Consider the following 17207-nt stretch of genomic DNA (forward strand, 5'->3'; position numbering starts at 1 on the left):
GGGAAATGTCAGTGAGCGTTCTGATTTCAGTTCCAGAGCGATTCGCCCAATGAGTCCTTGATATTTAGTCGTTTTCAGCCAATTTTCTGGATTTTTGAAAATTTCACTTTTTTGTGAAAATATCCACTAAATAAGGGAATAATATGTGTGAGGGTACCCCAGGAGAGTTCCAAATGTGTGTGGGTAGATTATATATCCCACGGGGGTAAAATTGAAAAAAGTTTAAAAAAATTTTTTTTGGACTTAGTCATTTTTCCGGCGTTTATCAGACTTTCAGATAGGGGAAATGTCAGTGAGCATTCTGATTTCAGTTCCAGAGCGATTTGCCCAATGAGTCCTTGATATTTAGTTGTTTTCAGCCAATTTTCTGGATTTTTGAAAATTTCACTTTTTTGTGAATATATCCACTAAATGAGGGAATAATATGTGTGAGGGTACCCCAGGAGAGTTCCAAATGTGTTTGGGTAGAATATATATCCCACGGGGCTAAAATTGAAAAAAGTTGAAAAACTTTTTTTTTTGAACTTAGTCATTTTTCCGGCGTTTATCAGACTTTCAGATAGGGGAAATGTCAGTGAGCGTTCTGATTTCAGTTCCAGAGCGATTCGCCCAATGAGTCCTTGATATTTAGTTGTTTTCAGCCAATTTTCTGGATTTTTGAAAATTTCACTTTTTTGTGAAAATATCCACTAAATGAGGGAATAATATGTGTGAGGGTACCCCAGGAGAGTTCCAAATGTGTTTGGGTAGAATATATATCCCACGGGGCTAAAATTGAAAAAAGTTGAAAAAAATTTTTTTTTGGACTTAGTCATTTTTCCAGTGTTTATCAGACTTTCAGATAGGGCAAATGTCAGTGAGCATTCCGACTTCAGTTCCAGACCGATTCGCCCAATGAGTCCTTGATATTTAGTCGTTTTCAGCCAATTTTCTGGATTTTTGAAAATTTCACTTTTTTGTGAAAATATCCACTAAATGAGGGAATAATATGTGTGAGGGTACCCCAGGAGAGTTCCAAATGTGTTTGTGTAGAATATATATCCCACGGGGCTAAAATTGAAAAAAGTTGAAAAACTTTTTTTTTTGAACTTAGTCATTTTTCCGGCGTTTATCAGACTTTCAGATAGGGGAAATGTCAGTGAGCGTTCTGATTGCAGTTCCAGAGCGATTCTCCCAATGAGTCCTGGATATTTAGTCGTTTTCAGCCAATTTTCTGGATTTTTGAAAATTTCACTTTTTTGTGAAAATATCCACTAAATGAGGGAATAATATGTGTGAGGGTACCCCAGGAGAGTTCCAAATGTGTTTGGGTAGAATATATATCCCACGGGGCTAAAATTGAAAAAAGTTGAAAAACTTTTTTTTTTGAACTTAGTCATTTTTCCGGCGTTTATCAGACTTTCAGATAGGGGAAATGTCAGTGAGCGTTCTGATTTCAGTTCCAGAGCGATTCGCCCAATGAGTCCTTGATATTTAGTCGTTTTCAGCCAATTTTCTGGATTTTTGAAAATTTCAATTTTTTGTGAAAATATCCACTAAATGAGGGAATAATATGTGTGAGGGTACCCCAGGAGAGTTCCAAATGTGTTTGGGAAGAATATATATCCCACGAGGTTAAAATTGAAAAAAGTTGAAAAAAAATTTTTTTTGGACTTAGTCATTTTTCCAGCGTTTATCAGACTTTCAGATAGGGGAAATGTCAGTGAGCGTTCTGATTTCAGTTCCAGAGCGATTCGCCCAATGAGTCCTTGATATTTAGTCGTTTTCAGCCAATTTTCTGGATTTTTGAAAATTTCACTTTTTTGTGAAAATATCCACTAAATGAGGGAATAATATGTGTGAGGGTACCCCAGGAGAGTTCCAAATGTGTGTGGGTAGAATAAATATCCCACGGGGTAAAATTGAAAAAAGTTTAAAAAAATTTTTTTTTGGACTTAGTCATTTTTCCAGCGTTTATCAGACTTTCAGATAGGGGAAATGTCAGTGAGCATTCTGATTTCAGTTCCAGAGCGATTTGCCCAATGAGTCCTTGACATTTAGTTGTTTTCAGCCAATTTTCTGGATTTTTGAAAATTTCACTTTTTTGTGAAAATATCCACTAAATGAGGGAATAATATGTGTGAGGGTACCCCAGGAGAGTTCCAAATGTGTTTGGGTAGAATATATATCCCACGGGGCTTAAATTGAAAAAAGTTGAAAAAAATTTTTTTTTTGGATTTAGTCATTTTTCCGGTGTTTATCAGACTTTCAGATAGGGGAAATGTCAGTGAGCGTTCTGATTTCAGTTCCAGAGCGATTCGCCCAATGAGTCCTTGATATTTAGTCGTTTTCAGCCAATTTTCTGGATTTTTGAAAATTTCACTTTTTTGTGAAAATATCCACTAAATGAGGGAATAATATGTGTGAGGGTACCCCAGGAGAGTTCCAAATGTGTGTGGGTAGAATATATATCCCACGGGTCTAAAATTGAAAAAAGTTGAAAAAATTTTTTTTTTGGACTTAGTCATTTTTCCGGCGTTTATCAGACTTTCAGATAGGGGAAATGTCAGTGAGCATTCTGATTTCAGTTCCAGAGCGATTTGCCCAATGAGTCCTTGATATTTAGTCGTTTTCAGCCAATTTTCTGGATTTTTGAAAATTTCACTTTTTTGTGAAAATATCCACTAAATGAGGGAATAATATGTGTGAGGGTACCCCAGGAGAGTTCCAAATGTGTGTGGGTAGAATAAATATCCCACGGGGTAAAATTGAAAAAAGTTTAAAAAAATTTTTTTTTGGACTTAGTCATTTTTCCAGCGTTTATCAGACTTTCAGATAGGGGAAATGTCAGTGAGCATTCTGATTTCAGTTCCAGAGCAATTTGCCCAATGAGTCCTTGACATTTAGTTGTTTTCAGCCAATTTTCTGGATTTTTGAAAATTTCACTTTTTTGTGAAAATATCCACTAAATGAGGGAATAATATGTGTGAGGGTACCCCAGGAGAGTTCCAAATGTGTTTGGGTAGAATATATATCCCACGAGGTTAAAACTGAAAAAAGTTGAAAAAAAATTTTTTTTGGACTTAGTCATTTTTCCGGCGTTTATCAGACTTTCAGATAGGGGAAATGTCAGTGAGCGTTCTGATTTCAGTTCCAGAGCGATTCGCCCAATGAGTCCTTGATATTTAGTCGTTTTCAGCCAATTTTCTGGATTTTTGAAAATTTCACTTTTTTGTGAAAATATCCACTAAATGAGGGAATAATATGTGTGAGGGTACCCCAGGAGAGTTCCAAATGTGTGTGGGTAGAATATATATCCCACGGGTCTAAAATTGAAAAAAGTTGAAAAAAATTTTTTTTTTGGACTTAGTCATTTTTCCGGCGTTTATCAGACTTTCAGATAGGGGAAATGTCAGTGAGCATTCTGATTTCAGTTCCAGAGCGATTTGCCCAATGAGTCCTTGATATTTAGTCGTTTTCAGCCAATTTTCTGGATTTTTGAAAATTTCACTTTTTTGTGAAAATATCCACTAAATGAGGGAATAATATGTGTGAGGGTACCCCAGGAGAGTTCCAAATGTGTGTGGGTAGAATAAATATCCCACGGGGTAAAATTGAAAAAAGTTTAAAAAAATTTTTTTTTGGACTTAGTCATTTTTCCAGCGTTTATCAGACTTTCAGATAGGGGAAATGTCAGTGAGCGTTCTGATTTCAGTTCCAGAGCGATTCGCCCAATGAGTCCTTGATATTTAGTTGTTTTCAGCCAATTTTCTGGATTTTTGAAAATTTCACTTTTTTGTGAAAATATCCACTAAATGAGGGAATAATATGTGTGAGGGTACCCCAGGTGAGTTCCAAATGTGTTTGGGTAGAATATATATCCCACGGGGTTAAAATTGAAAAAAGTTGAAAAAAAATTTTTTTTGGACTTAGTCATTTTTCCAGCGTTTATCAGACTTTCAGATAGGGGAAATGTCAGTGAGCATTCTGATTTCAGTTCCAGAGCAATTTGCCCAATGAGTCCTTGACATTTAGTTGTTTTCAGCCAATTTTCTGGATTTTTGAAAATTTCACTTTTTTGTGAAAATATCCACTAAATGAGGGAATAATATGTGTGAGGGTACCCCAGGAGAGTTCCAAATGTGTTTGGGTAGAATATATATCCCACGGGGCTAAAATTGAAAAAAGTTGAAAAAAAATTTTTTTTGGACATAGTCATTTTTCCGGCGTTTATCAGACTTTCAGATAGGGGAAATGTCAGTGAGCGTTCTGATTTCAGTTCCAGAGCGATTCGCCCAATGAGTCCTTGATATTTAGTCGTTTTCAGCCAATTTTCTGGATTTTTGAAAATTTCACTTTTTTGTGAAAATATCCACTAAATAAGGGAATAATATGTGTGAGGGTACCCCAGGAGAGTTCCAAATGTGTGTGGGTAGATTATATATCCCACGGGGGTAAAATTGAAAAAAGTTTAAAAAAATTTTTTTTGGACTTAGTCATTTTTCCGGCGTTTATCAGACTTTCAGATAGGGGAAATGTCAGTGAGCATTCTGATTTCAGTTCCAGAGCGATTTGCCCAATGAGTCCTTGATATTTAGTTGTTTTCAGCCAATTTTCTGGATTTTTGAAAATTTCACTTTTTTGTGAAAATATCCACTAAATGAGGGAATAATATGTGTGAGGGTACCCCAGGAGAGTTCCAAATGTGTTTGTGTAGAATATATATCCCACGGGGCTAAAATTGAAAAAAGTTGAAAAACTTTTTTTTTTGAACTTAGTCATTTTTCCGGCGTTTATCAGACTTTCAGATAGGGGAAATGTCAGTGAGCGTTCTGATTGCAGTTCCAGAGCGATTCTCCCAATGAGTCCTGGATATTTAGTCGTTTTCAGCCAATTTTCTGGATTTTTGAAAATTTCACTTTTTTGTGAAAATATCCACTAAATGAGGGAATAATATGTGTGAGGGTACCCCAGGAGAGTTCCAAATGTGTTTGGGTAGAATATATATCCCACGGGGCTAAAATTGAAAAAAGTTGAAAAACTTTTTTTTTTGAACTTAGTCATTTTTCCGGCGTTTATCAGACTTTCAGATAGGGGAAATGTCAGTGAGCGTTCTGATTTCAGTTCCAGAGCGATTCGCCCAATGAGTCCTTGATATTTAGTCGTTTTCAGCCAATTTTCTGGATTTTTGAAAATTTCACTTTTTTGTGAAAATATCCACTAAATGAGGGAATAATATGTGTGAGGGTACCCCAGGAGAGTTCCAAATGTGTTTGGGAAGAATATATATCCCACGAGGTTAAAATTGAAAAAAGTTGAAAAAAAATTTTTTTTGGACTTAGTCATTTTTCCAGCGTTTATCAGACTTTCAGATAGGGGAAATGTCAGTGAGCGTTCTGATTTCAGTTCCAGAGCGATTCGCCCAATGAGTCCTTGATATTTAGTCGTTTTCAGCCAATTTTCTGGATTTTTGAAAATTTCACTTTTTTGTGAAAATATCCACTAAATGAGGGAATAATATGTGTGAGGGTACCCCAGGAGAGTTCCAAATGTGTGTGGGTAGAATAAATATCCCACGGGGTAAAATTGAAAAAAGTTAAAAAAAATTTTTTTTTGGACTTAGTCATTTTTCCAGCGTTTATCAGACTTTCAGATAGGGGAAATGTCAGTGAGCATTCTGATTTCAGTTCCAGAGCGATTTGCCCAATGAGTCCTTGACATTTAGTTGTTTTCAGCCAATTTTCTGGATTTTTGAAAATTTCACTTTTTTGTGAAAATATCCACTAAATGAGGGAATAATATGTGTGAGGGTACCCCAGGAGAGTTCCAAATGTGTTTGGGTAGAATATATATCCCACGGGGCTAAAATTGAAAAAAGTTGAAAAAAATTTTTTTTTGGACTTAGTCATTTTTCCAGTGTTTATCAGACTTTCAGATAGGGCAAATGTCAGTGAGCATTCCGACTTCAGTTCCAGACCGATTCGCCCAATGAGTCCTTGATATTTAGTCGTTTTCAGCCAATTTTCTGGATTTTTGAAAATTTCACTTTTTTGTGAAAATATCCACTAAATGAGGGAATAATATGTGTGAGGGTACCCCAGGAGAGTTCCAAATGTGTGTGGGTAGAATATATATCCCACGGGTCTAAAATTGAAAAAAGTTGAAAAAAATTTTTTTTTGGACTTAGTCATTTTTCCGGCGTTTATCAGACTTTCAGATAGGGGAAATGTCAGTGAGCATTCTGATTTCAGTTCCAGAGCGATTTGCCCAATGAGTCCTTGATATTTAGTTGTTTGCAGCCAATTTTCTGGATTTTTGAAAATTTCACTTTTTTGTGAAAATATCCACTAAATGAGGGAATAATATGTGTGAGGGTACCCCAGGAGAGTTCCAAATGTGTTTGGGTAGAATATATATCCCACGGGGCTTAAATTGAAAAAAGTTGAAAAAAATTTTTTTTTGGATTTAGTCATTTTTCCGGCGTTTATCAGACTTTCAGATAGGGGAAATGTCAGTGAGCGTTCTGATTTCAGTTCCAGAGCGATTCGCCCAATGAGTCCTTGATATTTAGTCGTTTTCAGCCAATTTTCTGGATTTTTGAAAATTTCACTTTTTTGTGAAAATATCCACTAAATGAGGGAATAATATGTGTGAGGGTACCCCAGGAGAGTTCCAAATGTGTTTGGGTAGAATATATATCCCACGAGGTTAAAATTGAAAAAAGTTGAAAAAAAATTTTTTTTGGACTTAGTCATTTTTCCAGCGTTTATCAGACTTTCAGATAGGGGAAATGTCAGTGAGCGTTCTGATTTCAGTTCCAGAGCGATTCGCCCAATGAGTCCTTGATATTTAGTCGTTTTCAGCCAATTTTCTGGATTTTTGAAAATTTCACTTTTTTGTGAAAATATCCACTAAATGAGGGAATAATATGTGTGAGGGTACCCCAGGAGAGTTCCAAATGTGTGTGGGTAGAATAAATATCCCACGGGGTAAAATTGAAAAAAGTTAAAAAAAATTTTTTTTTGGACTTAGTCATTTTTCCAGCGTTTATCAGACTTTCAGATAGGGGAAATGTCAGTGAGCATTCTGATTTCAGTTCCAGAGCGATTTGCCCAATGAGTCCTTGACATTTAGTTGTTTTCAGCCAATTTTCTGGATTTTTGAAAATTTCACTTTTTTGTGAAAATATCCACTAAATGAGGGAATAATATGTGTGAGGGTACCCCAGGAGAGTTCCAAATGTGTTTGGGTAGAATATATATCCCACGGGGCTAAAATTGAAAAAAGTTGAAAAAAATTTTTTTTTGGACTTAGTCATTTTTCCAGTGTTTATCAGACTTTCAGATAGGGCAAATGTCAGTGAGCATTCCGACTTCAGTTCCAGACCGATTCGCCCAATGAGTCCTTGATATTTAGTCGTTTTCAGCCAATTTTCTGGATTTTTGAAAATTTCACTTTTTTGTGAAAATATCCACTAAATGAGGGAATAATATGTGTGAGGGTACCCCAGGAGAGTTCCAAATGTGTGTGGGTAGAATATATATCCCACGGGTCTAAAATTGAAAAAAGTTGAAAAAAATTTTTTTTTGGACTTAGTCATTTTTCCGGCGTTTATCAGACTTTCAGATAGGGGAAATGTCAGTGAGCATTCTGATTTCAGTTCCAGAGCGATTTGCCCAATGAGTCCTTGATATTTAGTTGTTTGCAGCCAATTTTCTGGATTTTTGAAAATTTCACTTTTTTGTGAAAATATCCACTAAATGAGGGAATAATATGTGTGAGGGTACCCCAGGAGAGTTCCAAATGTGTTTGGGTAGAATATATATCCCACGGGGCTTAAATTGAAAAAAGTTGAAAAAAATTTTTTTTTGGATTTAGTCATTTTTCCGGCGTTTATCAGACTTTCAGATAGGGGAAATGTCAGTGAGCGTTCTGATTTCAGTTCCAGAGCGATTCGCCCAATGAGTCCTTGATATTTAGTCGTTTTCAGCCAATTTTCTGGATTTTTGAAAATTTCACTTTTTTGTGAAAATATCCACTAAATGAGGGAATAATATGTGTGAGGGTACCCCAGGAGAGTTCCAAATGTGTTTGGGTAGAATATATATCCCACGAGGTTAAAATTGAAAAAAGTTGAAAAAAAATTTTTTTTGGACTTAGTCATTTTTCCAGCGTTTATCAGACTTTCAGATAGGCGAAATGTCAGTGAGCGTTCTGATTTCAGTTCCAGAGTGATTCGCCCAATGAGTCCTTGATATTTAGTCGTTTTCAGCCAATTTTCTGGATTTTTGAAAATTTCACTTTTTTGTGAAAATATCCACTAAATGAGGGAATAATATGTGTGAGGGTTCCCCAGGAGAGTTCCAAATGTGTGTGGGTAGAATATATATCCCACGGGTCTAAAATTGAAAAAAGTTGAAAAAATTTTTTTTTTGGACTTAGTCATTTTTCCGGCGTTTATCAGACTTTCAGATAGGGGAAATGTCAGTGAGCATTCTGATTTCAGTTCCAGAGTGATTTGCCCAATGAGTCCTTGATATTTAGTCGTTTTCAGCCAATTTTCTGGATTTTTGAAAATTTCACTTTTTTGTGAAAATATCCACTAAATGAGGGAATAATATGTGTGAGGGTACCCCAGGAGAGTTCCAAATGTGTGTGGGTAGAATATATATCCCACGGGGTTAAAATTGAAAAAAGTTGAAAAAAAATTTTTTTTGGACTTAGTCATTTTTCCAGCGTTTATCAGACTTTCAGATAGGGGAAATGTCAGTGAGCATTCTGATTTCAGTTCCAGAGCAATTTGCCCAATGAGTCCTTGACATTTAGTTGTTTTCAGCCAATTTTCTGGATTTTTGAAAATTTCACTTTTTTGTGAAAATATCCACTAAATGAGGGAATAATATGTGTGAGGGTACCCCAGGAGAGTTCCAAATGTGTTTGGGTAGAATATATATCCCACGGGGCTTAAATTGAAAAAAGTTGAAAAAAATTTTTTTTTTGGATTTAGTCATTTTTCCGGCGTTTATCAGACTTTCAGATAGGGGAAATGTCAGTGAGCGTTCTGATTTCAGTTCCAGAGCGATTCGCCCAATGAGTCCTTGATATTTAGTCGTTTTCAGCCAATTTTCTGGATTTTTGAAAATTTCACTTTTTTGTGAAAATATCCACTAAATGAGGGAATAATATGTGTGAGGGTACCCCAGGAGAGTTCCAAATGTGTTTGGGTAGAATATATATCCCACGAGGTTAAAATTGAAAAAAGTTGAAAAAATTTTTTTTTTGGACTTAGTCATTTTTCCAGCGTTTATCAGACTTTCAGATAGGGGAAATGTCAGTGAGCATTCTGATTTCAGTTCCAGAGCGATTTGCCCAATGAGTCCTTGATATTTAGTCGTTTTCAGCCAATTTTCTGGATTTTTGAAAATTTCACTTTTTTGTGAAAATATCCACTAAATGAGGGAATAATATGTGTGAGGGTACCCCAGGAGAGTTCCAAATGTGTGTGGGTAGAATATATATCCCACGGGTCTAAAATTGAAAAAAGTTGAAAAAATTTTTTTTTTGGACTTAGTCATTTTTCCGGCGTTTATCAGACTTTCAGATAGGGGAAATGTCAGTGAGCATTCTGATTTCAGTTCCAGAGCGATTTGCCCAATGAGTCCTTGATATTTAGTCGTTTTCAGCCAATTTTCTGGATTTTTGAAAATTTCACTTTTTTGTGAAAATATCCACTAAATGAGGGAATAATATGTGTGAGGGTACCCCAGGAGAGTTCCAAATGTGTGTGGGTAGAATAAATATCCCACGGGGTAAAATTGAAAAAAGTTTAAAAAAATTTTTTTTTGGACTTAGTCATTTTTCCAGCGTTTATCAGACTTTCAGATAGGGGAAATGTCAGTGAGCGTTCTGATTTCAGTTCCAGAGCGATTCGCCCAATGAGTCCTTGATATTTAGTTGTTTTCAGCCAATTTTCTGGATTTTTGAAAATTTCACTTTTTTGTGAAAATATCCACTAAATGAGGGAATAATATGTGTGAGGGTACCCCAGGTGAGTTCCAAATGTGTTTGGGTAGAATATATATCCCACGGGGTTAAAATTGAAAAAAGTTGAAAAAAAATTTTTTTTGGACTTAGTCATTTTTCCAGCGTTTATCAGACTTTCAGATAGGGGAAATGTCAGTGAGCATTCTGATTTCAGTTCCAGAGCAATTTGCCCAATGAGTCCTTGACATTTAGTTGTTTTCAGCCAATTTTCTGGATTTTTGAAAATTTCACTTTTTTGTGAAAATATCCACTAAATGAGGGAATAATATGTGTGAGGGTACCCCAGGAGAGTTCCAAATGTGTTTGGGTAGAATATATATCCCACGGGGCTAAAATTGAAAAAAGTTGAAAAAAAAATTTTTTTGGACATAGTCATTTTTCCGGCGTTTATCAGACTTTCAGATAGGGGAAATGTCAGTGAGCGTTCTGATTTCAGTTCCAGAGCGATTCGCCCAATGAGTCCTTGATATTTAGTCGTTTTCAGCCAATTTTCTGGATTTTTGAAAATTTCACTTTTTTGTGAAAATATCCACTAAATGAGGGAATAATATGTGTGAGGGTACCCCAGGAGAGTTCCAAATGTGTGTGGGTAGAATATATATCCCACGGGGGTAAAATTGAAAAAAGTTTAAAAAAATTTTTTTTGGACTTAGTCATTTTTCCGGCGTTTATCAGACTTTCAGATAGGGGAAATGTCAGTGAGCATTCTGATTTCAGTTCCAGAGCGATTTGCCCAATGAGTCCTTGATATTTAGTTGTTTTCAGCCAATTTTCTGGATTTTTGAAAATTTCACTTTTTTGTGAAAATATCCACTAAATGAGGGAATAATATGTGTGAGGGTACCCCAGGAGAGTTCCAAATGTGTTTGGGTAGAATATATATCCCACGGGGCTTAAATTGAAAAAAGTTGAAAAAAATTTTTTTTTTGGATTTAGTCATTTTTCCGGCGTTTATCAGACTTTCAGATAGGGGAAATGTCAGTGAGCGTTCTGATTTCAGTTCCAGAGCGATTCGCCCAATGAGTCCTTGATATTTAGTCGTTTTCAGCCAATTTTCTGGATTTTTGAAAATTTCACTTTTTTGTGAAAATATCCACTAAATGAGGGAATAATATGTGTGAGGGTACCCCAGGAGAGTTCCAAATGTGTGTGGGTAGAATATATATCCCACGGGTTTAAAATTGAAAAAAGTTGAAAAAAAATTTTTTTTGGACTTAGTCATTTTTCCAGTGTTTATCAGACTTTCAGATAGGGCAAATGTCAGTGAGCATTCCGACTTCAGTTCCAGACCGATTCGCCCAATGAGTCCTTGATATTTAGTCGTTTTCAGCCAATTTTCTGGATTTTTGAAAATTTCACTTTTTTGTGAAAATATCCACTAAATGAGGGAATAATATGTGTGAGGGTACCCCAGGAGAGTTCCAAATGTGTGTGGGTAGAATATATATCCCACGGGGGTAAAATTGAAAAAAATTTAAAAAATTTTTTTTTGGACTTAGTCATTTTTCCGGCGTTTATCAGACTTTCAGATAGGGGAAGTGTCAGTGAGCATTCTGATTTCAGTTCCAGAGCGATTTGCCCAATGAGTCCTTGATATTTAGTTGTTTTCAGCCAATTTTCTGGATTTTTGAAAATTTCACTTTTTTGTGAAAATATCCACTAAATGAGGGAATAATATGTGTGAGGGTACCCCAGGAGAGTTCCAAATGTGTTTGGGTAGAATATATATCCCACGGGGCTTAAATTGAAAAAAGTTGAAAAAAATTTTTTTTTTGGATTTAGTCATTTTTCCGGCGTTTATCAGACTTTCAGATAGGGGAAATGTCAGTGAGCGTTCTGATTTCAGTTCCAGAGCGATTCGCCCAATGAGTCCTTGATATTTAGTCGTTTTCAGCCAATTTTCTGGATTTTTGAAAATTTCACTTTTTTGTGAAAATATCCACTAAATGAGGGAATAATATGTGTGAGGGTACCCCAGGAGAGTTCCAAATGTGTGTGGGTAGAATATATATCCCACGGGTTTAAAATTGAAAAAAGTTGAAAAAAATTTTTTTTTGGACTTAGTCATTTTTCCAGCGTTTATCAGACTTTCAGATAGGGCAAATGTCAGTGAGCATTCCGACTTCAGTTCCAGACCGATTCGCCCAATGAGTCCTTGATATTTAGTCGTTTTCAGCCAATTTTATGGATTTTTGAAAATTTCACTTTTTTGTGAAAATATCCACTAAATGAGGGAATAATATGTGTGAGGGTACCCCAGGAGAGTTCCAAATGTGTTTGTGTAGAATATATATCCCACGGGGCTAAAATTGAAAAAAGTTGAAAAACTTTTTTTTTTTAACTTAGTCATTTTTCCGGCGTTTATCAGACTTTCAGATAGGGGAAATGTCAGTGAGCGTTCTGATTTCAGTTCCAGAGCGATTCGCCCAATGAGTCCTTGATATTTAGTAGTTTTCAGCCAATTTTCTGGATTTTTGAAAATTTCACTTTTTTGTGAAAATATCCACTAAATGAGGGAATAATATTTGTGAGGGTACCCCAGGAGAGTTCCAAATGTGTTTGGGTAGAATATATATCCCACGGGGCTAAAATTGAAAAAAGTTGAAAAACTTTTTTTTTTGAACTTAGTCATTTTTCCGGCGTTTATCAGACTTTCAGATAGGGGAAATGTCAGTGAGCGTTCTGATTTCAGTTCCAGAGCGATTCGCCCAATGAGTCCTTGATATTTAGTCGTTTTCAGGAAATTTTCTGGATTTTTGAAAATTTCACTTTTTTGTGAAAATATCCACTAAATGAGGGAATAATATGTGTGAGGGTACCCCAGGAGAGTTCCAAATGTGTGTGGGTAGAATATATATCCCACGGGTTTAAAATTGAAAAAAGTTGAAAAAAATTTTTTTTTGGACTTAGTCATTTTTCCAGCGTTTATCAGACTTTCAGATAGGGCAAATGTCAGTGAGCATTCCGACTTCAGTTCCAGACCGATTCGCCCAATGAGTCCTTGATATTTAGTCGTTTTCAGCCAATTTTCTGGATTTTTGAAAATTTCACTTTTTTGTGAAAATATCCACTAAATGAGGGAATAATATGTGTGAGGGTACCCCAGGAGAGTTCCAAATGTGTTTGGGTAGAATATATATCCCACGGGGCTAAAATTGAAAAAAGTTGAAAAACTTTTTTTTTTGAACTTAGTCATTTTTCCGGCGTTTATCAGACTTTCAGATAGGGGAAATGTCAGTGAGCGTTCTGATTTCAGTTCCAGAGCGATTCGCCCAATGAGTCCTTGATATTTAGTCGTTTTCAGCCAATTTTCTGGATTTTTGAAAATTTCACTTTTTTGTGAAAATATCCACTAAATGAGGGAATAATATGTGTGAGGGTACCCCAGGAGAGTTCCAAATGTGTGTGGGTAGAATATATATCCCACGGGTTTAAAATTGAAAAAAGTTGAAAAAAATTTTTTTTTGGACTTAGTCATTTTTCCAGCGTTTATCAGACTTTCAGATAGGGGAAATGTCAGTGAGCATTCCGACTTCAGTTCCAGACCGATTCGCCCAATGAGTCCTTGATATTTAGTCGTTTTCAGCCAATTTTCTGGATTTTTGAAAATTTCACTTTTTTGTGAAAATATCCACTAAATGAGGGAATAATATGTGTGAGGGTACCCCAGGAGAGTTCCAAATGTGTTTGGGTAGAATATATATCCCACGGGGCTAAAATTGAAAAAAGTTGAAAAACTTTTTTTTTTGAACTTAGTCATTTTTCCGGCGTTTATCAGACTTTCAGATAGGGGAAATGTCAGTGAGCGTTCTGATTTCAGTTCCAGAGCGATTCGCCCAATGTGTCCTTGATATTTAGTCGTTTTCAGCCAATTTTCTGGATTTTTGAAAATTTCACTTTTTTGTGAAAATATCCACTAAATGAGGGAATAATATGTGTGAGGGTACCCCAGGAGAGTTCCAAATGTGTTTGGGTAGAATATATATCCCACGGGGCTAAAATTGAAAAAAGTTGAAAAACTTTTTTTTTTGAACTTAGTCATTTTTCCGGCGTTTATCAGACTTTCAGATAGGGGAAATGTCAGTGAGCATTCTGATTTCAGTTCCAGAGCGATTCGCCCAATGAGTCCTTGATATTTAGTCGTTTTCAGCCAATTTTCTGGATTTTTGAAAATTTCACTTTTTTGTGAAAATATCCACTAAATGAGGGAATAATATGTGTGAGGGTACCCCAGGAGAGTTCCAAATGTGTGTGGGTAGAATATATATCCCACGGGTTTAAAATTGAAAAAAGTTGAAAAAAATTTTTTTTTGGACTTAGTCATTTTTCCAGCGTTTATCAGACTTTCAGATAGGGGAAATGTCAGTGAGCATTCCGACTTCAGTTCCAGACCGATTCGCCCAATGAGTCCTTGATATTTAGTCGTTTTCAGCCAATTTTCTGGATTTTTGAAAATTTCACTTTTTTGTGAAAATATCCACTAAATGAGGGAATAATATGTGTGAGGGTACCCCAGGAGAGTTCCAAATGTGTTTGGGTAGAATATATATCCCACGGGGCTAAAATTGAAAAAAGTTGAAAAACTTTTTTTTTTGAACTTAGTCATTTTTCCGGCGTTTATCAGACTTTCAGATAGGGGAAATGTCAGTGAGCGTTCTGATTTCAGTTCCAGAGCGATTCGCCCAATGTGTCCTTGATATTTAGTCGTTTTCAGCCAATTTTCTGGATTTTTGAAAATTTCACTTTTTTGTGAAAATATCCACTAAATGAGGGAATAATATGTGTGAGGGTACCCCAGGAGAGTTCCAAATGTGTGTGGGTAGAATATATATCCCACGGGTTTAAAATTGAAAAAAGTTGAAAAAAATTTTTTTTTGGACTTAGTCATTTTTCCAGTGCTTATCAGACTTTCAGATAGGGCAAATGTCAGTGAGCATTCCGACTTCAGTTCCAGACCGATTCGCCCAATGAGTCCTTGATATTTAGTCGTTTTCAGCCAATTTTCTGGATTTTTGAAAATTTCACTTTTTTGTGAAAATATCCACTAAATGAGGGAATAATATGTGTGAGGGTACCCCAGGAGAGTTCCAAATGTGTGTGGGTAGAATACATATCCCACGGGGGTAAAATTGAAAAAAGTTGAAAAAAATTTTTTTTTGGACTTAGTCATTTTTCCGGCGTTTATCAGACTTTCAGATAGGGCAAATGTCAGTGAGCATTCCGACTTCAGTTCCAGACCGATTCGCCCAATGAGTCCTTGATATTTAGTCGTTTTCAGCCAATTTTCTGGATTTTTGAAAATTTCACTTTTTTGTGAAAATATCCACTAAATGAGGGAATAATATGTGTGAGGGTACCCCAGGAGAGTTCCAAATGTGTTTGGGTAGAATATATATCCCACGGGGCTAAAATTGAAAAAAGTTGAAAAACTTTTTTTTTTGAACTTAGTCATTTTTCCGGCGTTTATCAGACTTTCAGATAGGGGAAATGTCAGTGAGCGTTCTGATTTCAGTTCCAGAGCGATTCGCCCAATGAGTCCTTGATATTTAGTCGTTTTCAGCCAATTTTCTGGATTTTTGAAAATTTCACTTTTTTGTGAAAATATCCACTAAATGAGGGAATAATATGTGTGAGGGTACCCCAGGAGAGTTCCAAATGTGTGTGGGTAGAATATATATCCCACGGGTTTAAAATTGAAAAAAGTTGAAAAAAATTTTTTTTTGGACTTAGTCATTTTTCCAGTGCTTATCAGACTTTCAGATAGGGCAAATGTCAGTGAGCATTCCGACTTCAGTTCCAGACCGATTCACCCAATGAGTCCTTGATATTTAGTCGTTTTCAGCCAATTTTCTGGATTTTTGAAAATTTCACTTTTTTGTGAAAATATCCACTAAATGAGGGAATAATATGTGTGAGGGTACCCCAGGAGAGTTCCAAATGTGTGTGGGTAGAATATATATCCCACGGGGGTAAAATTGAAAAAAGTTTAAAAAAATTTTTTTTGGACTTAGTCATTTTTCCGGCGTTTATCAGACTTTCAGATAGGGGAAATGTCAGTGAGCATTCTGATTTCAGTTCCAGAGCGATTTGCTCAATGAGTCCTTGATATTTAGTTGTTTTCAGCCAATTTTCTGGATTTTTGAAAATTTCACTTTTTTGTGAAAATATCCACTAAATGAGGGAATAATATGTGTGAGGGTACCCCAGGAGAGTTCCAAATGTGTTTGGGTAGAATATATATCCCACGGGGCTTAAATTGAAAAAAGTTGAAAAAAATTTTTTTTTTGGATTTAGTCATTTTTCCGGCGTTTATCAGACTTTCAGATAGGGGAAATGTCAGTGAGCGTTCTGATTTCAGTTCCAGAGCGATTCGCCCAATGAGTCCTTGATATTTAGTCGTTTTCAGCCAATTTTCTGGATTTTTGAAAATTTCACTTTTTTGTGAAAATATCCACTAAATGAGGGAATAATATGTGTGAGGGTACCCCAGGAGAGTTCCAAATGTGTGTGGGTAGAATATATATCCCACGGGTTTAAAATTGAAAAAAGTTGAAAAAAAATTTTTTTTGGACTTAGTCATTTTTCCAGTGTTTATCAGACTTTCAGATAGGGCAAATGTCAGTGAGCATTCCGACTTCAGTTCCAGACCGATTCGCCCAATGAGTCCTTGATATTTAGTCGTTTTCAGCCAATTTTCTGGATTTTTGAAAATTTCACTTTTTTGTGAAAATATCCACTAAATGAGGGAATAATATGTGTGAGGGTACCCCAGGAGAGTTCCAAATGTGTGTGGGTAGAATATATATCCCACGGGGGTAAAATTGAAAAAAGTTTAAAAAAATTTTTTTTGGACTTAGTCATTTTTCCGGCGTTTATCAGACTTTCAGATAGGGGAAGTGTCAGTGAGCATTCTGATTTCAGTTCCAGAGCGATTTGCCCAATGAGTCCTTGATATTTAGTTGTTTTCAGCCAATTTTCTGGATTTTTGAAAATTTCACTTTTTTGTGAAAATATCCACTAAATGAGGGAATAATATGTGTGAGGGTACCCCAGGAGAGTTCCAAATGTGTTTGGGTAGAATATATATCCCACGGGGCTTAAATTGAAAAAAGTTGAAAAAAATTTTTTTTTTGGATTTAGTCATTTTTCCGGCGTTTATCAGACTTTCAGATAGGGGAAATGTC

This window comes from Phyllobates terribilis, unplaced genomic scaffold, assembly GCF_046119375.1.
Source record: "Phyllobates terribilis strain yellow unplaced genomic scaffold, ASM4611937v1 Scaffold_4__5_contigs__length_816908805, whole genome shotgun sequence".
Classification (NCBI taxonomy): Eukaryota; Metazoa; Chordata; class Amphibia; order Anura; family Dendrobatidae; genus Phyllobates; species Phyllobates terribilis.